This window comes from Phyllobates terribilis, unplaced genomic scaffold (genome assembly GCF_046119375.1).
Source record: "Phyllobates terribilis strain yellow unplaced genomic scaffold, ASM4611937v1 Scaffold_52__1_contigs__length_9100884, whole genome shotgun sequence".
NCBI classification, from domain to species: Eukaryota; Metazoa; Chordata; class Amphibia; order Anura; family Dendrobatidae; genus Phyllobates; species Phyllobates terribilis.
In genome coordinates, this window is record NW_027362812.1 from 1,664,680 (window position 1) to 1,689,797 (window position 25,118).

Here is a 25,118-nt window from a genome sequence, read left to right on the forward strand (position 1 = left end):
TAAGCAGTTGTCTTTGGTGTATGGCATTGCCTGTTAAGCAGTTGTCTTTGGTGTATGGCAGTGTCTGTTAAGCAGTTGTCTTTAGTGTATGGCATTGCCTGTTAAGCAGTTGTCTTTGGTGTATGGCAGTGTCTGTTAAGCAGTTGTCCTTGGTGTATGGCAGTGTCTGTTAAGCAGTTGTCTTTGGTGTATGGCATTGTCTGTTAAGCAGTTGTCTTTGTTGCATGGCGTTACGTGTTAAGCAGTTGTCTTTGGTGTATGGCAGTGTCTGTTAAGCAGTTGTCTTTGGTGTATGGCATTGTCTGTTAAGCAGTTGTCTTTGGTGTATGGCATTGCCTGTTAAGCAGTTGTCTTTGGTGTATGGCATTGCCTGTTAAGCAGTTGTCTTTGGTGTATGGCAGTGTCTGTTAAGCAGTTGTCTTTGGTGTATGGCATTGTCTCTTAAGCAGTTGTCTTTGGTGTATGGCATTGCCTGTTAAGCAGTTGTCTTTGGTGTATGGCATTGCCTGTTAAGCAGTTGTCTTTAGTGTATGGCATTGTCTCTTAAGCAGTTGTCTTTGGTATATGGCATTGCATGTTAAGCAGTTGTCTTTGTTGTATGGCATTGTCTGTTAAGAAGTTGTTTTTGGTATATGGCATTGCCTGTTAAGCAGTTGTCTTTGGTGTATGGCAGTGTCTGTTAATCAGTTGTCTTTGGTGTATGGCATTGTCTCTTAAGCAGTTGTCTTTGGTATATGACATTGTCTGTTAAGCAGTTGTCTTTGGTGTATGGCATTGTCTGTTAAGCAGTTATCTTTGGTGTATGGCATTGCCTGTTAAGCAGTTGTCTTTGGTGTATGGCATTGCCTGTTAAGCAGTTGTCTTTGGTGTATGGCATTGTCTGTTAAGCAGTTGTCTTTGGTGTATGGCATTGCCTGTTAAGCAGTTGTCTTTGGTGTATGGCATTGTCTGTTAAGCAGTTGTCTTTGGTGTATGGCATTGCATGTTAAGCAGTTGTCTATAGTGTATGGCATTGCCTGTTAAGCAGTTGTCTTTGGTGTATGGCAGTGTCTGTTAAGCAGTTGTCTTTGGTGTATGGCAGTGTCTGTTAAGCAGTTGTCTTTGGTGTATGGCATTGCCTATTAAGCAGTTGTCTTTGGTGTATGGCATTGCCTGTTAAGCAGTTGTCTTTGTTGTATGGCATTGTCTGCTAAGCAATTGTCTTTAGTTTATGGCGTTGTCTGTTAAGCAGTTGTGTTTGGTGTATGGCATTGCCTGTTAAGCAGTTGTCTTTAGTTTATGGCATTGTCTGTTAAGCAGTTGTCTTTGGTGTATGGCATTGTCTGTTAAGCAGTTGTCTTTGGTGTATGGCATTGTCTGTTAAGCAGTTGTCTTTAGTTTATGGCGTTGCCTGTTAAGCAGTTGTCTTTGGTGTATGGCATTGCCTGTTAAGCAGTTGTCTTTGGTGTATGGCATTGCCTGTTAAGCAGTTGTCTTTGGTGTATGGCATTGTCTGTTAAGCAGTTGTCTTTGATGTATGGCATTGTCTGTTAAGCAGTTGTCTTTGGTGTATGGCATTGTCTGTTAAGCAGTTGTCTTTAGTGTATGGCGTTGTCTGTTAAGCAGTTGTCTTTGGTGTATGCCATTGCCTGTTAAGCAGTTGTCTTTGGTGTATGGCATTGTCTGTCAAGCAGTTATCTTTGGTGTATGGCATTGTCTGTTAAGCAGTTGTCTTTGGTGCATGGCATTGTCTGTTAAGCAGTTGTCTTTGGTGTATGGCACTGTCTGTTAAGCAGTTGTCTTTGGTGTATGGCACTGTCTGTTAAGCAGTTGTCTTTGGTGTATGGCATTGTCTGTTAAGCAGTTGTCTTTGGTGTATGGCATTGTCTGTTAAGCAGTTGTCTTTGGTGCATGGCTTTGTCTGTTAAGCAGTTGTCTTTGGTGTATGGCATTGTCTGTTAAGCAGTTGTCTTTGGTGTATGGCATTGTCTGTTAAGCAGTTGTCTTTGGTGCATGGCATTGTCTGTTAAGCAGTTGTCTTTTGTGTATGGCATTGTCTGTTAAGCAGTTGTCTTTGGTGTATGGCATTGCCTGTTAAGCAGTTGTCTTTAGTGTATGGCGTTGCCTGTTAAGCAGTTGTCTTTGGTGTATGGCGTTGCCTGTTAAGCAGTTGTCTTTGGTGTATGGCATTGTCTGTTAAGCAGTTGTCTTTGGTGTATGGCATTGTCTTAAGCAGTTGTCTTTGGTGTATGGCATTGCCTGTTAAGCAGTTGCCTTTTGTGTATGGCATTGCCTGTTAAGCAGTTGTCTTTGGTGTTTGGCATTGCCTGTTAAGCAGTTGTCTTTGGTGTATGGCGTTGCCTGTTAAGCAGTTGTCTTTGGTGTATGGCATTGTCTGTTAAGCAGTTGTCTTTGGTGTATGGCATTGTCTGTTAAGCAGTTGTCTTTGGTGCATGGCATTGCCTGTTAAGCAGTTGTCTTTGGTGTATGGCATTGCCTGTTAAGCAGTTGTCTTTGGTGCATGGCGTTGCCTGTTAAGCTGTTGTCTTTGGTGTATGGCTGTGTCTTTTAAGCAGTTGTCTTTGGTGTATGGCATTGTCTGTTAAGCAGTTGTCTTTGGTTTATGGCATTGCCTGTTAAGCAGTTGTCTTTGGTGTATAGCATTGTCTGTTAAGCAGTTGTCTTCGGTGTATGGCATTGTCTGTTAAGCAGTTGTCTTTGTTGCATGGCGTTACGTGTTAAGCAGTTGTCTTTGGTGTATGGCATTGCCTGTTAAGCAGTTGTCTTTGGTGTATGGCATTGCCTGTTAAGCAGTTGTCTTTGGTGCATGGCAGTGTCTGTTAAGCAGTTGTCTTTGGTGTATGGCATTGTCTCTTAAGCAGTTGTCTTTGGTGTATGGCATTGCCTGTTAAGCAGTTGTCTTTGGTGTATGGCATTACCTGTTAAGCAGTTGTCTTTAGTGTATGGCATTGTCTCTTAAGCAGTTGTCTTTGGTATATGGCATTGCCTGTTAAGCAGTTGTCTTTGGTGTATGGCATTGTCTGTTAAGCAGTTATCTTTGGTGTATGGCATTGTCTGTTAAGCAGTTATCTTTGGTGTATGGCATTGCCTGTTAAGCAGTTGTCTTTGGTGTATGGCATTGTCTGTTAAGCAGTTGTCTTTGGTGTATGGCGTTGCATGTTAAGCAGTTGTCTATAGTGTATGGCATTGCCTGTTAAGCAGTTGTCTTTGGTGTATGGCAGTGTCTGTTAAGCAGTTGTCTTTGGTGTATGGCATTGCCTGTTAAGCAGTTGTCTTTGGTGTATGGCAGTGTCTGTTAAGCAGTTGTCTTTGGTGTATGGCAGTGTCTGTTAAGCAGTTGTCTTTGGTGTATGGCATTGTCTCTTAAGCAGTTGTCTTTGGTGTATGGCATTGCCTGTTAAGCAGTAATCTTTGGTGTATGGCAGTGTCTTTTAAGCAGTTGTCTTTGGTGTATGGCATTGTCTGTTAAGCAGTTGTCTTTGGTGTATGGCAGTGTCTGTTAAGCAGTTGTCTTTGGTGTATGGCATTGTCTGTTAAGCAGTTGTCTTTGGTGTATGGCATTGCTTATTAAGCAGTTATCTTTGGTGTATGGCATTGCCTGTTAAGCAGTTGTCTTTGGTGTATCGCATTGCCTGTTAAGCAGTTGTCTTTGGTGTATGGTATTGCCTGTTAAGCAGTTGTCTTTGGTGTATGGCATTGTCTGTTAAGCAGTTGTCTTTGGTGTATGGCATTGTCTGTTAAGCAGTTGTCTTTGGTGTATGGCATTGTCTGTTAAGCAGTTGTCTTTGGTGTATGGCATTGCCTGTTAAGCAGTTGTCTTTGGTGTATGGCATTGCCTGTTAAGCAGTTGTCTTTGGTGTATGGCATTGCCTGTTAAGCAGTTGTCTTTGGTGTATGGCATTGTCTGTTAAGCAGTTGTCTTTGGTGTATGGCATTGTCTGTTAAGTAGTTGTCTTTGGTGTATGGCATTGTCTGTTAAGCAGTTGTCTTTGGTGTATGGCATTGCCTGTTAAGCAGTTGTCTTTGGTGTATGGCATTGCCTGTTAAGCAGTTGTCTTTGGTGTATGGCATTGCCTGTTAAGCAGTTGTCTTTGGTGTTTGGCATTGTCTGTTAAGCAGTTGTCTTTGGTGTATGGCATTGTCTGTTAAGTAGTTGTCTTTGGTGTATGGCAGTGTCTGTTAAGCAGTTGTCTTTGGTGTATGGCATTGTCTGTTAAGCAGTTGTCTTTAGTGTATGGCGTTGTCTGTTAAGCAGTTGTCTTTGGTGTATGCCATTGCCTGTTAAGCAGTTGTCTTTGGTGTATGGCATTGTCTGTTAAGCAGTTATCTTTGGTGTATGGCATTGTCTGTTAAGCAGTTGTCTTTAGTTAATGGCGTTGTCTGTTAAGCAGTTGTCTTTGGTGTATGGCATTGTCTGTTAAGCAGTTGTCTTTGGTGCATGGCATTGTCTGTTAAGCAGTTGTCTTTTGTGTATGGCATTGTCTGTTAAGCAGTTGTCTTTTGTGTATGGCATTGTCTGTTAAGCAGTTGTCTTTGGTGTATGACATTGTCTGTTAAGCAGTTGTCTTTGGTGTATGGCATTGTCTCTTAAGCAGTTGTCTTTGGTGTATGACATTGTCTGTTAAGCAGTTGTCTTTGGTGTATGGCATTGCCTGTTAAGCAGTTGTCTTTGGTGTATGGCATTGTCTGTTAAGCAGTTGTCTTTGGTGCATGGCTTTGTCTGTTAAGCAGTTGTCTTTGGTGTATGGCATTGTCTGTTAAGCAGTTGTCTTTGGTGTATGGCATTGTCTGTTAAGCAGTTGTCTTTGGTGCATGGCTTTGTCTGTTAAGCAGTTGTCTTTGGTGTATGGCATTGTCTGTTAAGCAGTTGTCTTTGGTGTATGGCATTGTCTGTTAAGCAGTTGTCTTTGGTGCATGGCATTGTCTGTTAAGCAGTTGTCTTTTGTGTATGTCATTGTCTGTTAAGCAGTTGTCTTTGGTGTATGGCATTGCCTGTTAAGCAGTTGTCTTTAGTGTATGGCATTGTCTTAAGCAGTTGTCTTTGGTGTATGGCGTTGCCTGTTAAGCAGTTGTCTTTGGTGTATGGCGTTGCCTGTTAAGCAGTTGTCTTTGGTGTATGGCATTGTCTGTTAAGCAGTTGTCTTTGGTGTATGGCATTGTCTGTTATGCAGTTGTCTTTGGTGCATGGCATTGCCTGTTAAGCAGTTGTCTTTGGTGTATGGCGTTGCCTGTTAAGCAGTTGTCTTTGGTGTATGGCATTGTCTGTTAAGCAGTTGTCTTTGGTGTATGGCATTGTCTGTTAAGCAGTTGTCTTTGGTGCATGGCATTGCCTGTTAAGCAGTTGTCTTTGGTGTATGGCATTGCCTGTTAAGCAGTTGTCTTTGGTGCATGGCGTTGCCTGTTAAGCAGTTGTCTTTGGTGTATGGCAGTGTTTGTTAAGCAGTTGTCTTCGGTGTATGGCATTGTCTGTTAAGCAGTTGTCTTTGTTGCATGGCGTTACGTGTGAAGCAGTTGTCTTTGGTGTATGGCATTGTCTGTTAAGCAGTTGTCTTTGGTATATGGCATTGCCTGTTAAGCAGTTGTCTTTGGTGTATGGCATTGTCTGTTAAGCAGTTGTCTTTGGTATGTGGCATTGCCTGTTAAGCAGTTGTCTTTGGTGTATGGCATTGCCTGTTAAGCAGTTGTCTTTGGTGTATGGCAGTGTCTGTTAAGCAGTTGTCTTTGGTGTATGGCATTGTCTCTTAAGCAGTTGTCTTTGGTGTATGGCATTGCCTGTTAAGCAGTTGTCTTTGGTGTATGGCATTGTCTCTTAAGCAGTTGTCTTTGGTATATGGCATTGCATGTTAAGCAGTTGTCTTTGGTGTATGGCATTGTCTGTTAAGAAGTTGTCTTTGGTATACGGCATTGCCTGTTAAGCAGTTGTCTTTGGTGTATGGCATTGTCTGTTAAGCAGTTGTCTTTGGTATATGGCATTGCCTGTTAAGCAGTTGTCTTTGGTGTATGGCAATGTCTGTTAATCAGTTGTCTTTGGTGTATGGCATTGTCTCTTAAGCAGTTGTCTTTGGTATATGGCATTGCCTGTTAAGCAGTTGTCTTTGGTGTATGGCATTGTCTGTTAAGCAGTTGTCTTTGGTGTATGGCATTGTCTGTTAAGCAGTTGTCTTTGGTGTATGGCATTGCCTGTTAAGCAGTTGTCTTTAGTGTATGGCATTGCCTGTTAAGCAGTTGTCTTTAGTGTATGGCATTGCCTGTTAAGCAGTTGTCTTTAGTGTATGGCATTGCCTGTTAAGCAGTTGTCTTTAGTGTATGGCATTGTCTGTTAAGCATTTATCTTTGGTGTATGGCATTGCCTGTTAAGCAGTTGTCTTTGGTGTATGGCATTGTCTGTTAAGCAGTTGTCTTTGGTGTATGGCATTGCCTGTTAAGCAGTTGTCTTTAGTGTATGGCATTGCCTGTTAAGCATTTGTCTTTAGTGTATGGCATTGCCTGTTAAGCAGTTGTCTTTAGTGTATGGCATTGCCTGTTAAGCAGTTGTCTTTAGTGTATGGCATTGCCTGTTAAGCAGTTGTCTTTAGTGTATGGCACTGTCTGTTAAGCAGTTGTCTTTGGTGTACCGCATTGTCTGTTAAGCAGTTGTCTTTGATGTATGGCATTGTCTGTTAAGAATTTATCTTTGGTGTATGGCATTGCCTGTTAAGCAGTTGTCTTTAGTGTATGGCATTGCCTGTTAAGCAGTTGTCTTTGGTGTATGGCATTGTCTGTTAAGCAGTTGTCTTTAGTGTATGGCACTGTCTGTTAAGCAGTTGTCTTTGGTGTACCGCATTGTCTGTTAAGCAGTTGTCTTTGATGTATGGCATTGTCTGTTAAAAATTTATCTTTGGTGTATGGCATTGCCTGTTAAGCAGTTGTCTTTAGTGTATGGCACTGTCTGTTAAGCAGTTGTCTTTGGTGTATGGCATTGCCTGTTAAGCAGTTGTCTTTGGTGTATGGCATTGTCTCTTGAGCAGTTGTCTTTGGTGTATGGCATTGTCTGTTAAGCAGTTGTCTTTGGTGTATGGCATTGTCTGTTAAGCAGTTATCTTTGGTGTATGGCATTGCCTGTTAAGCAGTTGTCTTTGGTGTATGGCATTGTCTGTTAAGCAGTTATCTTTGGTGTATGGCACTGTCTGTTAAGCAGTTGTCTTTGGTGTATGGCATTGCCTGTTAAGCAGTTGTCTTTGGTGTATGGCATTGTCTCTTGAGCAGTTGTCTTTGGTGTATGGCATTGTCTGTTAAGCAGTTGTCTTTGGTGTATGGCATTGTCTGTTAAGCAGTTATCTTTGGTGTATGGCAGTGTCTGTTAAGCAGTTGTCTTTAGTTTATGGCGTTGTCTGTTAAGCAGTTGTCTTTGGTGTATGGCATTGTCTGTTAAGCAGTTGTCTTTGGTGTATGGCATTGTCTGTTAAGCAGTTGTCTTTGGTGTATAGCACTGTCTGTTCAGAAGTTGTCTTTAGTGTATGGCATTGCCTGTCAAGCAGTTGTCTTTAGTGTATGGCATTGCCTGTTAAGCAGTTGTCTTTGGTGTATGGCATTGTCTGTTAAGCAGTTGTCTTTGGTGTATGGCATTGCCTGTTAAGCAGTTGTCTTTGGTGTATTGCATTGCCTGTTAAGCAGTTGTCTTTGGTGTATGGCATAGCCTGTCAAGCAGTTGTCTTTGGTGTATGGCATTGCCTGTTAATCAGTTGTATTTGGTGTATGGCATTGTCTGTTAAGCAGTTGTCTTTGGTGTATGGCATTGTCTGTTAAGCAGTTGTCTTTGATGTCTGGTATTGTCTGTTAAGCAGTTGTCTTTGGTATATGGCGTTGCCTGATAAGCAGTTGTCTTTGGTGTATGGCGTTGCCTGATAAGCAGTTGTCTTTGGTGTATGGCATTGCCTGTTAAGCAGTTGTCTTTAGTTTATGGCATTGTCTGTTAAGCAGTTGTCTTTGGTGTATGGCAGGGTCTGTTAAGCAGTTGTCTATAGTGTATGGCATTGCCTGTTAAGCAGTTGTCTTTGGTGTATGGCAGTGTCTGTTAAGCAGTTGTCTTTGGTGTATGGCATTGTCTGTTAAGCAGTTGTCTTTGGTGTATGGCATTGTCTGTTAAGCAGTTGTCTTTAGTTTTTGGCATTGTCTGCTAAGCAGTTGTCTTTAGTTTATGGCGTTGCCTGATAAGCAGTTGTCTTTGGTGTATGGCATTGCCTGTTAAGCAGTTGTCTTTAGTTTATGGCATTGTCTGTTAAGCAGTTGTCTTTGGTGTATGGCATTGCTTGTTAAGCAGTTGTCTTTGGTGTATGGCATTGCCTGTTAAGCAGTTGTCTTTGGTGTATGTCATTGTCTGCTAAGCAGTTGTCTTTAGTTTATGGCGTTTTCTGTTAAGCAGTTGTCTTTGGTGTATGGCGTTGTCTGTTAAGCAGTTGTCTTTGGTGTATGGCATTGTCTGTTAAGCAGTTGCCTTTGGTGTATGGCATTGTCTGTTAAGCAGTTGTCTTCGGTGTATGGCATTGTCTGTTAAGCAGTTGTCTTTGTTGCATGGCGTTAGGTGTTAAGCAGTTGTCTTTGGTGTATGGCATTGCCTGTTAAGCAGTTGTCTTTGGTGTATGGCATTGCCTGTTAAGCAGTTGTCTTTGGTGCATGGCAGTGTCTGTTAAGCAGTTGTCTTTGGTGTATGGCATTGTCTCTTAAGCAGTTGTCTTTGGTGTATGGCATTGCCTGTTAAGCAGTTGTCTTTGGTGTATGGCATTACCTGTTAAGCAGTTGTCTTTAGTGTATGGCATTGTCTCTTAAGCAGTTGTCTTTGGTATATGGCATTGCCTGTTAAGCAGTTGTCTTTGGTGTATGGCATTGTCTGTTAAGCAGTTATCTTTGGTGTATGGCATTGTCTGTTAAGCAGTTATCTTTGGTGTATGGCATTGCCTGTTAAGCAGTTGTCTTTGGTGTATGGCATTGCCTGTTAAGCAGTTGTCTTTGGTGTATGGCATTGTCTGTTAAGCAGTTGTCTTTGGTGTATGGCGTTGCATGTTAAGCAGTTGTCTATAGTGTATGGCATTGCCTGTTAAGCAGTTGTCTTTGGTGTATGGCAGTGTCTGTTAAGCAGTTGTCTTTGGTGTATGGCATTGCCTGTTAAGCAGTTGTCTTTGGTGTATGGCAGTGTCTGTTAAGCAGTTTTCTTTGGTGTATGGCAGTGTCTGTTAAGCAGTTGTCTTTGGTGTATGGCATTGTCTCTTAAGCAGTTATCTTTGGTGTATGGCATTGCCTGTTAAGCAGTTGTCTTTGGTGTATGGCATTGCCTGTTAAGCAGTTGTCTTTAGTGTATGGCATTGTCTCTTAAGCAGTTGTCTTTGGTGTATGGCATTGCCTGTTAAGCAGTTGTCTTTGGTGTATGGCAGTGTCTGTTAATCAGTTGTCTTTGGTGTATGGCATTGTCTCTTAAGCAGTTGTCTTTGGTGTATGGAATTGCCTGTTGAGCAGTTGTCTATAGTGTATGGCATTGCCTGTTAAGCAGTTGTCTTTGGTGTATAGCATTGTCTGTTAAGCAGTTGTCTTCGGTGTATGGCATTGTCTGTTAAGCAGTTGTCTTTGTTGCATGGCGTTACGTGTTAAGCAGTTGTCTTTGGTGTATGGCATTGCCTGTTAAGCAGTTGTCTTTGGTGTATGGCATTGCATGTTAAGCAGTTGTCTTTGGTGCATGGCAGTGTCTGTTAAGCAGTTGTCTTTGGTGTATGGCATTGTCTCTTAAGCAGTTGTCTTTGGTGTATGGCATTGCCTGTTAAGCAGTTGTCTTTGGTGTATGGCATTACCTGTTAAGCAGTTGTCTTTAGTGTATGGCATTGTCTCTTAAGCAGTTGTCTTTGGTATATGGCATTGCCTGTTAAGCAGTTGTCTTTGGTGTATGGCATTGTCTGTTAAGCAGTTATCTTTGGTGTATGGCATTGTCTGTTAAGCAGTTATCTTTGGTGTATGGCATTGCCTGTTAAGCAGTTGTCTTTGGTGTATGGCATTGCCTGTTAAGCAGTTGTCTTTGGTGTATAGCATTGTCTGTTAAGCAGTTGTCTTTGGTGTATGGCGTTGCATGTTAAGCAGTTGTCTATAGTGTATGGCATTGCCTGTTAAGCAGTTGTCTTTGGTGTATGGCAGTGTCTGTTAAGCAGTTGTCTTTGGTGTATGGCATTGCCTGTTAAGCAGTTGTCTTTGGTGTATGGCAGTGTCTGTTAAGCAGTTGTCTTTGGTGTATGGCAGTGTCTGTTAAGCAGTTGTCTTTGGTGTATGGCATTGTCTCTTAAGCAGTTGTCTTTGGTGTATGGCATTGCCTGTTAAGCAGTTGTCTTTGGTGTATGGCATTGCCTGTTAAGAAGTTGACTTTAGTGTATGGCATTGTCTCTTAAGCAGTTGTCTTTGGTGTATGGCATTGCCTGTTAAGCAGTTGTCTTTGGTGTATGGCAGTGTCTGTTAATCAGTTGTCTTTGGTGTATGGCATTGTCTCTTAAGCAGTTGTCTTTGGTGTATGGCATTGCCTGTTAAGCAGTTGTCTATAGTGTATGGCATTGCCTGTTAAGCAGTTGTCTTTGGTGTATGGCAGTGTCTGTTAAGCAGTTGTCTTTGGTGTATGGCATTGTCTCTTAAGCAGTTGTCTTTGGTGTATGGCATTGCCTGTTAAGCAGTTGTCTTTGGTGCATGGCAGTGTCTGTTAAGCAGTTGTATTTGGTGTATGGCATTGTCTCTTAAGCAGTTGTGTTTGGTGTATGGCATTGCCTGTTAAGCAGTTGTCTTTGGTGTATGGCATTACCTGTTAAGCAGTTGTCTTTAGTGTATGGCATTGTCTCTTAAGCAGTTGTCTTTGGTATATGGCATTGCCTGTTAAGCAGTTGTCTTTGGTGTATGGCATTGTCTGTTAAGCAGTTATCTTTGGTGTATGGCATTGTCTGTTAAGCAGTTATCTTTGGTGTATGGCATTGCCTGTTAAGCAGTTGTCTTTGGTGTATGGCATTGCCTGTTAAGCAGTTGTCTTTGGTGTATAGCATTGTCTGTTAAGCAGTTGTCTTTGGTGTATGGCGTTGCATGTTAAGCAGTTGTCTATAGTGTATGGCATTGCCTGTTAAGCAGTTGTCTTTGGTGTATGGCAGTGTCTGTTAAGCAGTTGTCTTTGGTGTATGGCATTGCCTGTTAAGCAGTTGTCTTTGGTGTATGGCAGTGTCTGTTAAGCAGTTGTCTTTGGTGTATGGCAGTGTCTGTTAAGCAGTTGTCTTTGGTGTATGGCATTGTCTCTTAAGCAGTTGTCTTTGGTGTATGGCATTGCCTGTTAAGCAGTTGTCTTTGGTGTATGGCATTGCCTGTTAAGAAGTTGTCTTTAGTGTATGGCATTGTCTCTTAAGCAGTTGTCTTTGGTGTATGGCATTGCCTGTTAAGCAGTTGTCTTTGGTGTATGGCAGTGTCTGTTAATCAGTTGTCTTTGGTGTATGGCATTGTCTCTTAAGCAGTTGTCTTTGGTGTATGGCATTGCCTGTTAAGCAGTTGTCTATAGTGTATGGCATTGCCTGTTAAGCAGTTGTCTTTGGTGTATGGCAGTGTCTGTTAAGCAGTTGTCTTTGGTGTATGGCATTGTCTCTTAAGCAGTTGTCTTTGGTGTATGGCATTGCCTGTTAAGCAGTTGTCTTTGGTGCATGGCAGTGTCTGTTAAGCAGTTGTCTTTGGTGTATGGCATTGTCTCTTAAGCAGTTGTCTTTGGTGTATGGCATTGCCTGTTAAGCAGTTGTCTTTGGTGTATGGCATTACCTGTTAAGCAGTTGTCTTTAGTGTATGGCATTGTCTCTTAAGCAGTTGTCTTTGGTATATGGCATTGCCTGTTAAGCAGTTGTCTTTGGTGTATGGCATTGTCTGTTAAGCAGTTATCTTTGGTGTATGGCATTGTCTGTTAAGCAGTTATCTTTGGTGTATGGCATTGCCTGTTAAGCAGTTGTCTTTGGTGTATGGCATTGCCTGTTAAGCAGTTGTCTTTGGTGTATAGCATTGTCTGTTAAGCAGTTGTCTTTGGTGTATGGCGTTGCATGTTAAGCAGTTGTCTATAGTGTATGGCATTGCCTGTTAAGCAGTTGTCTTTGGTGTATGGCAGTGTCTGTTAAGCAGTTGTCTTTGGTGTATGGCATTGCCTGTTAAGCAGTTGTCTTTGGTGTATGGCAGTGTCTGTTAAGCAGTTGTCTTTGGTGTATGGCAGTGTCTGTTAAGCAGTTGTCTTTGGTGTATGGCATTGTCTCTTAAGCAGTTGTCTTTGGTGTATGGCATTGCCTGTTAAGCAGTTGTCTTTGGTGTATGGCATTGCCTGTTAAGAAGTTGTCTTTAGTGTATGGCATTGTCTCTTAAGCAGTTGTCTTTGGTGTATGGCATTGCCTGTTAAGCAGTTGTCTTTGGTGTATGGCAGTGTCTGTTAATCAGTTGTCTTTGGTGTATGGCATTGTCTCTTAAGCAGTTGTCTTTGGTGTATGGCATTGCCTGTTAAGCAGTTGTCTATAGTGTATGGCATTGCCTGTTAAGCAGTTGTCTTTGGTGTATGGCAGTGTCTGTTAAGCAGTTGTCTTTGGTGTATGGCATTGTCTCTTAAGCAGTTGTCTATGGTGTATGGCATTGTCTCTTAAGCAGTTGTCTTTGGTATATGGCATTGCCTGTTAAGCAGTTGTCTTTAGTGTATGGCATTGTCTGTTAAGCAGTTGTCTTTGGTGTATGGCATTGTCTGTTAAGCAGTTATCTTTGGTGTATGGCATTGCCTGTTAAGCAGTTGTCTTTGGTGTATGGCATTGCCTGTTAAGCAGTTGTCTTTGGTGTATGGCATTGTCTGTTAAGCAGTTGTCTTTGGTGTATGGCATTGCATGTTAAGCAGTTGTCTATAGTGTATGGCATTGCCTGTTAAGCAGTTGTTTTTGGTGTATGGCAGTGTCTGTTAAGCAGTTGTCTTTGGTGTATGGCATTGCCTGTTAAGCAGTAATCTTTGGTGTATGGCAGTGTCTGTTAAGCAGTTGTCTTTGGTGTATGGCATTGTCTGTTAAGCAGTTGTCTTTGGTGTATGGCATTGTCTATTAAGCAGTTGTCTTTGGTGTATGGCATTGCCTGTTAAGCAGTTGTCTTTAGTGTATGGCATTGTCTCTTAAGCAGTTGTCTTTGGTATATGGCATTGCATGTTAAGCAGTTGTCTTTGGTGTATGGCATTGTCTGTTAAGAAGTTGTCTTTGTGTATGGCATTGTCTCTTAAGCAGTTGTCTTTGGTATATGGCATTGTCTGTTAAGCAGTTGTCTTTGGTGTATGGCATTGTCTGTTAAGCAGTTATCTTTGGTGTATGGCATTGCCTGTTAAGCAGTTGTTTTTGGTGTATGGCATTGCCTGTTAAGCAGTTGTCTTTGGTGTATGGCATTGTCTGTTAAGCAGTTGTCTTTGGTGTATGGCATTGTCTGTTAAGCAGTTATCTTTGGTGTATGGCATTGCCTGTTAAGCAGTTGTTTTTGGTGTATGGCATTGCCTGTTAAGCAGTTGTCTTTGGTGTATGGCATTGTCTGTTAAGCAGTTGTCTTTGGTGTATGGCATTGCATGTTAAGCAGTTGTCTATAGTGTATGGCATTGCCTGTTAAGCAGTTGTCTTTGATGTATGGCAGTGTCTGTTCAGCAGTTGTCTTTGGTGTATGGCAAAGTCTGTTAAGCAGTTGTCTTTGGTGTATGGCAGTGTCTGTTAAGCAGTTGTCTTTGGTGTATGGCATTGTCTCTTAAGCAGTTGTCTTTGGTGTATGGCATTGCCTGTTAAGCAGTTGTCTTTGGTGTATGGCATTGCCTGTTAAGCAGTTGTCTTTAGTGTATGGCATTGCCTGTTAAGCAGTTGTCTTTGGTGTATGGCATTGTCTGTTAATCAGTTGTCTTTGGTGTATGGCATTGTCTCTTAAGCAGTTGTCTTTGGTGTATGGCATTGCCTGTTAAGCAGTTGTCTATAGTGTATGGCATTGCCTGTTAAGCAGTTTTCTTTGGTGTATGGCAGTGTCTGTTAAGCAGTTGTCTTTGGTGTATGGCATTGTCTCTTAAGCAGTTGTCTTTGGTGTATGGCATTGCCTGTTAAGCAGTTGTCTATAGTGTATGGCATTGCCTGTTAAGCAGTTGTCTTTGGTGTATGGCAGTGTCTGTTAAGCAGTTGTCTTTGGTGTATGGCATTGTCTTTTAAGCAGTTGTCTTTGGTGTATGGCATTGCCTGTTAAGCAGTTGTCTTTGGTGTATGGCATTGCGTGTTAAGCAGTTGTCTTTAGTGTATGGCATTGTCTCTTAAGCAGTTGTCTTTGATGTATGGCATTGCCTGTTAAGCAGTTGTCTTTGGTGTATGGCAGTGTCTGTTAATCAGTTGTCTTTGGTGTATGGCATTGTCTCTTAAGCAGTTGTCTTTGGTATATGGTATTGCCTGTTAAGCAGTTGTCTTTGGTGTATGGCATTGTCTGTTAAGCAGTTGTCTTTGGTGTATGGCATTTCATGTTAAGCAGTTGTCTATAGTGTATGGCATTGCCTGTTAAGCAGTTGTCTTTGGTGTATGGCAGTGTCTGTTAAGCAGTTGTCTTTGGTGTATGGCATTGCCTGTTAAGCAGTAATCTTTGATGTATGGCAGTGTCTGTTAAGCAGTTGTCTTTGGTGTATGGCATTGTCTGTTAAGCAGTTGTCTTTGGTGTATGGCAGTGTCTGTTAAGCAGTTGTCTTTGGTGTATGGCATTGTCTGTTAAGCAGTTGTCTTTGGTGTATGGCATTGCCTGTTAAGCAGTTGTCTTTGGTGTATGGCATTGTCTGTTAAGCAGTTGTCTTTGGTGTATGGCATTGTCTGTTAAGCAGTTGTCTTTGGTGTATGGCATTGTCTGTTAAGCAGTTGTCTTTGGTGTATGGCATTGCCTGTTAAGCAGTTGTCTTTGGTGTATGGCATTGCCTGTTAAGCAGTTGTCTTTGGTGTATGGCATTGCCTGTTAAGCAGTTGTCTTTGGTGTATGGCATTGTCTGTTAAGCAGTTGTCTTTGGTGTATGGCATTGTCTGTTAAGTAGTTGTCTTTGGTGTATGGCATTGTCTGTTAAGCAGTTGTCTTTGGTGTATGGCATTGCCTGTTAAGCAGTTGTCTTTGGTGTATGGCATTGCCTGTTAAGCAGTTGTCTTTGGTGTATGGCATTGTCTGTTAAGCAGTTGTCTTTGGTGTATGGCATTGCCTGTTAAGCAGTTGTCTTTGGTGTATGGCATTGCCTGTTAAGCAGTTGTCTTTGGTGTTTGGCATTGTCTGTTAAGCAGTTGTCTTTGGTGTATGGCATTGTCTGTTAAGTAGTTGTCTTTGGTGTATGGCAGTGTCTGTTAAGCAGTTGTCTTTGGTGTATGGCATTGTCTGTTAAGCAGTTGTCTTTAGTGTATGGCGTTGTCTGTTAAGCAGTTGTCTTTGGTGTATGGCATTGTCTGTTAAGCAGTTATCTTTGGTGTATGGCATTGTCTGTTAAGCAGTTGTCTTTGGTGCATGGCATTGTCTGTTAAGCAGTTGTCTTTTGTGTATGGCATTGTCTGTTAAGCACTTGTCTTTTGTGTATGGCATTGTCTGTTAAGCAGTTGTCTTTGGTGTATGACATTGTCTGTTAAGCAGTTGTCTTTGGTGTATGGCATTGTCTCCTAAGCAGTTGTCTTTGGTGTATGGCATTGTCTGTTAAGCAGTTGTCTTTGGTGTATGGCATTGTCTGTTAAGCAGTTGTCTTTGGTGTATGGCATTGTCTGTTAAGCAGTTGTCTTTGGTGTATGGCATTGTCTGTTAAGCAGTTGTGTTTGGTGCATGGCATTGTCTGTTAAGCAGTTGTCTTTTGTGTATGTCATTGTCTGTTAAGCAGTTGTCTTTGGTGTATGGCATTGCCTGTTAAGCAGTTGTCTTTAGTGTATGGCATTGTCTTAAGCAGTTGTCTTTGGTGTATGGCGTTGCCTGTTAAGCAGTTGTCTTTGGTGTATGGCGTTGCCTGTTAAGCAATTGTCTTTGGTGTATGGCATTGTCTGTTAAGCAGTTGTCTTTGGTGTATGGCATTGACTGTTATGCAGTTGTCTTTGGTGCATGGCATTGCCTGTTAAGCAGTTGTCTTTGGTGTATGGCGTTGCCTGTTAAGCAGTTGTCTTTGGTGTATGGCATTGTCTGTTAAGCAGTTGTCTTTGGTGTATGGCATTGTCTGTTAAGCAGTTGTCTTTGGTGCATGGCATTGCCTGTTAAGCAGTTGTCTTTGGTGTATGGCATTGCCTGTTAAGCAGTTGTCTTTGGTGCATGGCGTTGCCTGTTAAGCAGTTGTCTTTGGTGTATGGCATTGTCTGTTAAGCAGTTGTCTTTGGTATATGGCATTGCCTGTTAAGCAGTTGTCTTTGGTGTATGGCATTGTCTGTTAAGCAGTTGTCTTTGGTATATGGCATTGCCTGTTAAGCAGTTGTCTTTGGTGTATGGCATTGCCTGTTAAGCAGTTGTCTTTGGTGTATGGCAGTGTCTGTTAAGCAGTTGTCTTTGGTGTATGGCATTGTCTCTTAAGCAGTTGTCTTTGGTGTATGGCATTGCCTGTTAAGCAGTTGTCTTTGGTGTATGGCATTGCCTGTTAAGCAGTTGTCTTTAGTGTATGGCATTGTCTCTTAAGCAGTTGTCTTTGGTATATGGCATTGCATGTTAAGCAGTTGTCTTTGGTGTATGGCATTGTCTGTTAAGAAGTTGTCTTTGGTATATGGCATTGCCTGTTAAGCAGTTGTCTTTGGTGTATGGCATTGTCTGTTAAGCAGTTGTCTTTGGTATATGGCATTGCCTGTTAAGCAGTTGTCTTTGGTGTATGGCAGTGTCTGTTAATCAGTTGTCTTTGGTGTATGGCATTGTCTCTTAAGCAGTTGTCTTTGGTATATGGCATTGCCTGTTAAGCAGTTGTCTTTGGTGTATGGCATTGTCTGTTAAGCAGTTGTCTTTGGTGTATGGCATTGTCTGTTAAGCAGTTGTCTTTGGTGTATGGCATTGCCTGTTAAGCAGTTGTCTTTAGTGTATGGCATTGCCTGTTAAGCAGTTGTCTTTAGTGTATGGCAATGCCTGTTAAGCAGTTGTCTTTAGTGTATGGCATTGCCTGTTAAGCAGTTGTCTTTAGTGTATGGCACTGTCTGTTAAGCAGTTGTCTTTGGTGTATGGCATTGTCTGTTAAGCAGTTGTCTTTGATGTATGGCATTGTCTGTTAAGCATTTATCTTTGGTGTATGGCATTGCCTGTTAAGCAGTTGTCTTTGGTGTATGGCATTGTCTGTTAAGCAGTTGTCTTTGGTGTATGGCATTGTCTGTTAAGCAGTTGTCTTTGGTGTATGGCATTGCCTGTTAAGCAGTTGTCTTTAGTGTATGGCATTGCCTGTTAAGCAGTTGTCTTTAGTGTATGGCATTGCCTGTTAAGCAGTTGTCTTTAGTGTATGGCATTGCCTGTTAAGCAGTTGTCTTTAGTGTATGGCATTGCCTGTTAAGCAGTTGTCTTTAGTGTATGGCACTGTCTGTTAAGCAGTTGTCTTTGGTGTACGGCATTGTCTGTTAAGCAGTTGTCTTTGATGTATGGCATTGTCTGTTAAGCATTTATCTTTGGTGTATGGCATTGCCTGTTAAGCAGTTGTCTTTAGTGTATGGCACTGTCTGTTAAGCAGTTGTCTTTGGTGTATGGCATTGCCTGTTAAGCAGTTGTCTTTGGTGTATGGCATTGTCTCTTGAGCAGTTGTCTTTGGTGTATGGCATTGTCTGTTAAGCAGTTGTCTTTGGTGTATGGCATTGTCTGTTAAGCAGTTATCTTTGGTGTATGGCATTGCCTGTTAAGCAGTTGTCTTTGGTGTATGGCATTGTCTGTTAAGCAGTTGTCTTTGGTGTATGGCATTGCCTGTTAAGCAGTTGTCTTTGGTGTATGGCATTGTCTCTTGAGCAGTTGTCTTTGGTGTATGGCATTGTCTGTTAAGCAGTTGTCTTTGGTGTATGGCATTGTCTGTTAAGCAGTAATCTTTGGTGTATGGCATTGTCTGTTAAGCAGTTGTCTTTGGTGTATGGCATTGTCTGTTAAGCAGTTGTCTTTGGTGTATGGCATTGTCTGTTAAGCAGTTGTCTTTGGTGTATGGCATTGTCTGTTAAGCAGTTATCTTTGGTGTATGGCATTGCCTGTTAAGCAGTTGTCTTTGGTGTATGGCATTGCCTGTTAAGCAGTTGTCTTTGGTGTATGGCATTGTCTGTTAAGCAGTTGTCTTTGGTGTATGGCATTGTCTGTTAAGCAGTTGTCTTTGGTGTATGGCATTGCATGTTAAGCAGTTGTCTTCGGTGTATGGCATTGCCTGTTAAGCAGTTGTCTTTAGTGTATGGCATTGCCTGTTAAGCAGTTGTCTTTAGTGTATGGCATTGCCTGTCAAGCAGTTGTCTTTAGTGTATGGCATTGCCTGTTAAGCAGTTGTCTTTAGTGTATGGCATTGCCTGTTAAGCAGTTGTCTTCGGTGTATGGCATTGCCTGTTAAGCAGTTGTCTTCGGTGTATGGCATTGTCTGTTAAGCAGTTGTCTTTGGTGTATAGCATTGCATGTTAAGCAGTTGTCTTCGATGTATGGCATTGCCTGTTAAGCAGTTGTCTTTATTGTATGGCATTACCTGTTAAGCAGTTGTCTTTAGTGTATGGCATTGCCTGTTAAGCAGTTGTCTTTAGTGTATGGCATTGCCTGTTAAGCAGTTGTCTTTAGTGTATGGCACTGTCTGTTAAGCAGTTGTCTTTGGTGTATGGCATTGTCTGTTAAGCAGTTGTCTTTGGTGTATGGCATTGCCTGTTAAGCAGTTGTCTTTGGTGTATGGCATTGCCTGTTAAGCTGTTGTCTTTGGTGTATGGCATTGCCTGTTAAGCAGTTGTCTTTGGTGTATGGCATTGCCTGTTAAGCAGTTGTCTTTGGTGTATGGCATTGCCTGTTAAGCAGTTGTCTTTGGTGTATGGCATTGTCTGTTAAGCAGTTGTCTTTGGTGTATGGCATTGTCTGTTAAGCAGTTGTCTTTAGTTTTTGGCATTGTCTGCTAAGCAGTTGTCTTTAGTTTATGGCGTTGCCTGATAAGCAGTTGTCTTTGGTGTATGGCATTGCCTGTTAAGCAGTTGTCTTTAGTTTATGGCATTGTCTGTTAAGCAGTTGTCTTTGGTGTATGGCAGGGTCTGTTAAGCAGTTGTCTATAGTGTATGGCATTGCCTGTTAAGCAGTTGTCTTTGGTGTATGGCAGTGTCTGTTAAGCAGTTGTCTTTGGTGTATGGCATTGTCTGTTAAGCAGTTGTCTTTAGTTTTTGGCATTGTCTGCTAAGCAGTTGTCTTTAGTTTATGGCGTTGCCTGATAAGCAGTTGTCTTTGGTGTATGGCATTGCCTGTTAAGCAGTTGTCTTTAGTTTATGGCATTGTCTGTTAAGCAGTTGTCTTTGGTGTATGGCATTGCTTGTTAAGCAGTTGTCTTTGGTGTATGGCATTGCCTGTTAAGCAGTTGTCTTTGGTGTATGTCATTGTCTGCTAAGCAGTTGTCTTTAGTTTATCGCGTTGTCTGTTAAGCAGTTGTCTTTGGTGTATGGCGTTGTCTGTTAAGCAGTTGTCTTTGGTGTATGGCATTGTCTGTTAAGCAGTTGTCTTTGGTGTATGGCATTGTCTGTTAAGCAGTTGTCTTTAGTTTTTGGCATTGTCTGCTAAGCAGTTGTCTTTAGTTTATGGCGTTGCCTGATAAGCAGTTGTCTTTGGTGTATGGCATTGCCTGTTAAGCAGTTGTCTTTAGTTTATGGCATTGTCTGTTAAGCAGTTGTCTTTGGTGTATGGCAGGGTCTGTTAAGCAGTTGTCTATAGTGTATGGCATTGCCTGTTAAGCAGTTGTCTTTGGTGTATGGCATTGTCTGTTAAGCAGTTGTCTTTGGTGTATGGCATTGTCTGTTAAGCAGTTGTCTTTAGTTTTTGGCATTGTCTGCTAAGCAGTTGTCTTTAGTTTATGGCGTTGCCTGATAAGCAGTTGTCTTTGGTGAATGGCATTGCCTGTTAAGCAGTTGTCTTTAGTTTATGGCATTGTCTGTTAAGCAGTTGTCTTTGGTGTATGGCGTTGTCTGTTAAGCAGTTGTCTTTGGTGTATGGCATTGCTTGTTAAGCAGTTGTCTTTGGTGTATGGCATTGCCTGTTAAGCAGTTGTCTTTGGTGTATGTCATTGTCTGCTAAGCAGTTGTCTTTAGTTTATGGCGTTGTCTGTTAAGCAGTTGTCTTTGGTGTATGGCGTTGTCTGTTAAGCAGTTGTCTTTGGTGTATGGCATTGTCTGTTAAGCAGTTGCCTTTGGTGTATGGCATTGTCTGTTAAGCAGTTGTCTTTGGTGTATGGCATTGTCTGTTAAGCAGTTGTCTTTGGTGTATGGCATTGTCTGTTAAGCAGTTGTCTTTGGTGTATGGCATTGCCTGTTAAGCAGTTGTCTTTGGTGTATGGCATTGTCTGTTAAGCAGTTGTATTTGGTGCATGGCATTGTCTGTTAAGCAGTTGCCTTTGGTGTATGGCATTGTCTGTTAAGCAGTTGTCTATAGTGTATGGCATTGCCTGTTAAGCAGTTGTCTTTGGTGTATGGCAGTGTCTGTTAAGCAGTTGTCTTTGGTGTATGGCATTGCCTGTTAAGCAGTTGTCTTTGGTGTATGGCATTGCCTGTTAAGGAGTTGTCTTTGGTGTATGGCATTGTCTGTTAAGCAGTTGTCTTTGGTCTATGGCATTGCCTGTTAAGCAGTTGTCTTTGGTGTATGGCATTGTCTGTTAAACAGTTGTATTTGGTGTATGGCATTGTCTGTTAAGCAGTTGTCTTTGGTGTATGGCATTGCCTGTTAAGCAGTTGTCTTTGGTGTATGGCAGTGTCTGTTAAGCAGTTGTCTTTGGTGTATGGCATTGCCTGTTAAGCAGTTGTCTTTGGTGTATGGCATTGCCTGTTAAGCAGTTGTCTTTGGTGTATGGCATTGTCTGTTAAGCAGTTGTCTTTGGTGTATGGCATTGTCTGTTAAGCAGTTGTCTTTGGTGTATGGCATTGCATGTTAAGCAGTTGTCTTCGGTGTATGGCATTGTCTGTTAAGCAGTTGTCTTTGGTGTATGGCATTGTCTGTTAAGCAGTTGTCTTTGGTGTATGACATTGTCTGTTAAGCAGTTATCTTTGGTGTATGGCATTGCCTGTTAAGCAGTTGTCTTTGGTGCATGGCATTGCCTGTTAAGCAGTTGTCTTTGGGGTATGGCATTGTCTGTTAAGCAGTTGTCTTTGGTGTATGGCATTGTCTGTTAAGCAGTTGTCTTTGGTGTATGGCATTGCATGTTAAGCAGTTGTCTTCGGTGTATGGCATTGCCTGTTAAGCAGTTGTCTTTAGTGTATGGCATTGCCTGTTAAGCAGTTGTCTTTAGTGTATGGCATTGCCTGTTAAGCAGTTGTCTTTAGTGTATGGCATTGCCTGTTAAGCAGTTGTCTTTAGTGTATGGCATTGCCTGTTAAGCAGTTGTCTTTAGTGTATGGCATTGCCTGTTAAGCAGTTGTCTTTAGTGTATGGCACTGTCTGTTAAGCAGTTGTCTTCGGTGTATGGCATTGCCTGTTAAGCAGTTGTCTTCGGTGTATGGCATTGTCTGTTAAGCAGTTGTCTTCGGTGTATGGCATTGCATGTTAAGCAGTTGTCTTCGGTGTATGGCATTGCCTGTTAAGCAGTTGTCTTCGGTGTATGGCATTGCCTGTTAAGCAGTTGTCTTTGGTGTATGGCATTGTCTGTTAAGCAGTTGTCTTTGGTGTATGGCATTGTCTGTTAAGCAGTTGTCTTTGGTGTATGGCATTGTCTGTTAAGCAGTTGTCTTTGGTGTATGGCATTGTCTGTTAAGCAGTTGTCTTTAGTTTTTGGCATTGTCTGCTAAGCAGTTGTCTTTAGTTTATGGCGTTGCCTGTTAAGCAGTTGTCTTTGGTGTATGGCATTGCCTGTTAAGCAGTTGTCTTTGGTGTATGGCATTGTCTGTTAAGCAGTTGTCTTTGGTGTATGGCATTGCCTGCTAAGCAGTTGTCTTTGGTGTATGGCATTGTCTGTTAAACAGTTGTATTTGGTGTATTGCATTGTCTGTTAAGCAGTTGTCTTTGGTGTTTGGCATTGCCTGTTAAGCAGTTGTCTTTGGTGTATGGCAGTGTCTGTTAAGCAGTTGTCTTTGGTGTATGGCATTGCCTGTTAAGCAGTTGTCTTTGGTGTATGGCATTGCCTGTTAAGCAGTTGTCTTTGGTGTATGGCATTGTCTGTTAAGCAGTTGTCTTTGGTGTATGGCATTGTCTGTTAAGTAGTTGTCTTTGGTGTATGGCATTGCATGTTAAGCAGTTGTCTTCGGTGTATGGCATTGTCTGTTAAGCAGTTGTCTTTGGTGTATGGCATTGTCTGTGAAGCAGTTGTCTTTGGTGTATGGCATTGTCTGTTAAGCAGTTATCTTTGGTGTATGGCTTTGCCTGTTAAGCAGTTGTCTTTGGTGTATGGCATTGCCTGTTAAGCAGTTGTCTTTGGTGTATGGCATTGTCTGTTAAGCAGTTGTCTTTGGTGTATGGCATTGCATGTTAAGCAGTTGTCTTTGGTGTATGGCATTGCATGTTAAGCAGTTGTCTTCGGTGTATGGCATTGTCTGTTAAGCAGTTGTCTTTGGTGTATGGCATTGTCTGTTAAGCAGTTGTCTTTGGTGTATGGCATTGTCTGTTAAGCAGTTATCTTTGGTGTATGGCATTGCCTGTTAAGCAGTTGTCTTTGGTGTATGGCATTGCCTGTTAAGCAGTTGTCTTTGGTGTATGGCATTGTCTGTTAAGCAGTTGTCTTTGGTGTATGGCATTGCATGTTAAGCAGTTGTCTTTGGTGTATGGCATTGTCTGTTAAGCAGTTGTCTTTGGTGTATGGCATTGTCTGTTAAGCAGTTGTCTTTGGTGTATGGCATTGCATGTTAAGCAGTTGTCTTTAGTGTATGGCATTGCCTGTTAAGCAGTTGTCTTTAGTGTATGGCATTGCCTGTTAAGCAGTTGTCTTTAGTGTATGGCATTGCCTGTTAAGCAGTTGTCTTTGGTGTATGGCATTGTCTGTTAAGCAGTTGTCTTTGGTGTATGGCATTATCTGTTAAGCAGTTGTCTTTGGTGTATGGCATTGCCTGTTAAGCAGTTGTCTTTGGTGTATGGCATTGTCTGTTAAGCAGTTGTCTTTGGTGTATGGCAGTGTCTGTTAAGCAGTTGTCTTTGGTGTATGGCATTGCATGTTAAGTAGTTGTCTTTAGTGTATGGCATTGCCTGTTAAGCAGTTGTCTTTAGTGTATGGCATTGCCTGTTAAGCAGTTGTCTTTAGTGTATGGCATTGCCTGTTAAGCAGTTGTCTTTAGTGTATGGCATTGCCTGTTAAGCAGTTGTCTTTGGTGTATGGCATTGTCTGTTAAGCAGTTGTCTTTGGTGTATGGCATTGTCTGTTAAGCAGTTGTCTTTGGTGTATGGCATTGTCTGTTAAGCAGTTGTCTTTGCTGTATTGCATTGTCTGTTAAGCAGTTGTCTTTGGTGTATGGCATTGTCTGTTAAGCAGTTGTCTTTGGTTTATGGCATTGCCTGTTAAGCAGTTGTCTTTGGTGTATGGCATTGCCTGTTAAGCAGTTGTCTTTGGTGTATGGCATTGCCTGTTAAGCAGTTGTCTTTGGTGTATGGCATTGTCTGTTAAGCAGTTGTCTTTGGTGTATGGCATTGTCTGTTAAGCAGTTGTCTTTGGTGTATGGCATTGCATGTTAAGCAGTTGTCTTCGGTGTATGGCATTGTCTATTAAGCAGTTGTCTTTGGTGTATGGCATTGTCTGTTAAGCAGTTGTCTTTGGTGTATGGCATTGTCTGTTAAGCAGTTATCTTTGGTGTATGGCATTGCCTGTTAAGCAGTTGTCTTTGGTGTATGGCATTGCCTGTTAAGCAGTTGTCTTTGGTGTATGGCATTGTCTGTTAAGCAGTTGTCTTTGGTGTATGGCATTGTCTGTTAAGCAGTTGTCTTTGGTGTATGGCATTGTCTGTTAAGCAGTTGTCTTTTGTGTATGTCATTGTCTGTTAAGCAGTTGTCTTTGGTGTATGGCATTGCCTGTTAAGCAGTTGTCTTTAGTGTATGGCATTGTCTTAAGCAGTTGTCTTTGGTGTATGGCGTTGCCTGTTAAGCAGTTGTCTTTGGTGTATGGCGTTGCCTGTTAAGCAGTTGTCTTTGGTGTATGGCATTGTCTGTTAAGCAGTTGTCTTTGGTGTATGGCATTGCCTGTTAAGCAGTAATCTTTGATGTATGGCAGTGTCTGTTAAGCAGTTGTCTTTAGTGTATGGCATTGTCTGTTAAGCAGTTGTCTTTGGTGTATGGCATTGTCTGTTAAGCAGTTGTCTTTGGTGTATGGCATTGTCTGTTAAGCAGTTGTCTTTGGTGTATGGCATTGTCTGTTAAGCAGTTGTCTTTGCTGTATTGCATTGTCTGTTAAGCAGTTGTCTTTGGTGTATGGCATTGTCTGTTAAGCAGTTGTCTTTGGTTTATGGCATTGCCTGTTAAGCAGTTGTCTTTGGTGTATGGCATTGCCTGTTAAGCAGTTGTCTTTGGTGTATGGCATTGCCTGTTAAGCAGTTGTCTTTGGTGTATGGCATTGTCTGTTAAGCAGTTGTCTTTGGTGTATGGCATTGTCTGTTAAGCAGTTGTCTTTGGTGTATGGCATTGCATTTTAAGCAGTTGTCTTCGGTGTATGGCATTGTCTATTAAGCAGTTGTCTTTGGTGTATGGCATTGTCTGTTAAGCAGTTGTCTTTGGTGTATGGCATTGTCTGTTAAACAGTTATCTTTGGTGTATGGCATTGCCTGTTAAGCAGTTGTCTTTGGTGTATGGCATTGCCTGTTAAGCAGTTGTCTTTGGTGTATGGCATTGTCTGTTAAGCAGTTGTCTTTGGTGTATGGCATTGTCTGTTAAGCAGTTGTCTTTGGTGTATGGCATTGTCTGTTAAGCAGTTGTCTTTTGTGTATGTCATTGTCTGTTAAGCAGTTGTCTTTGGTGTATGGCATTGCCTGTTAAGCAGTTGTCTTTAGTGTATGGCATTGTCTTAA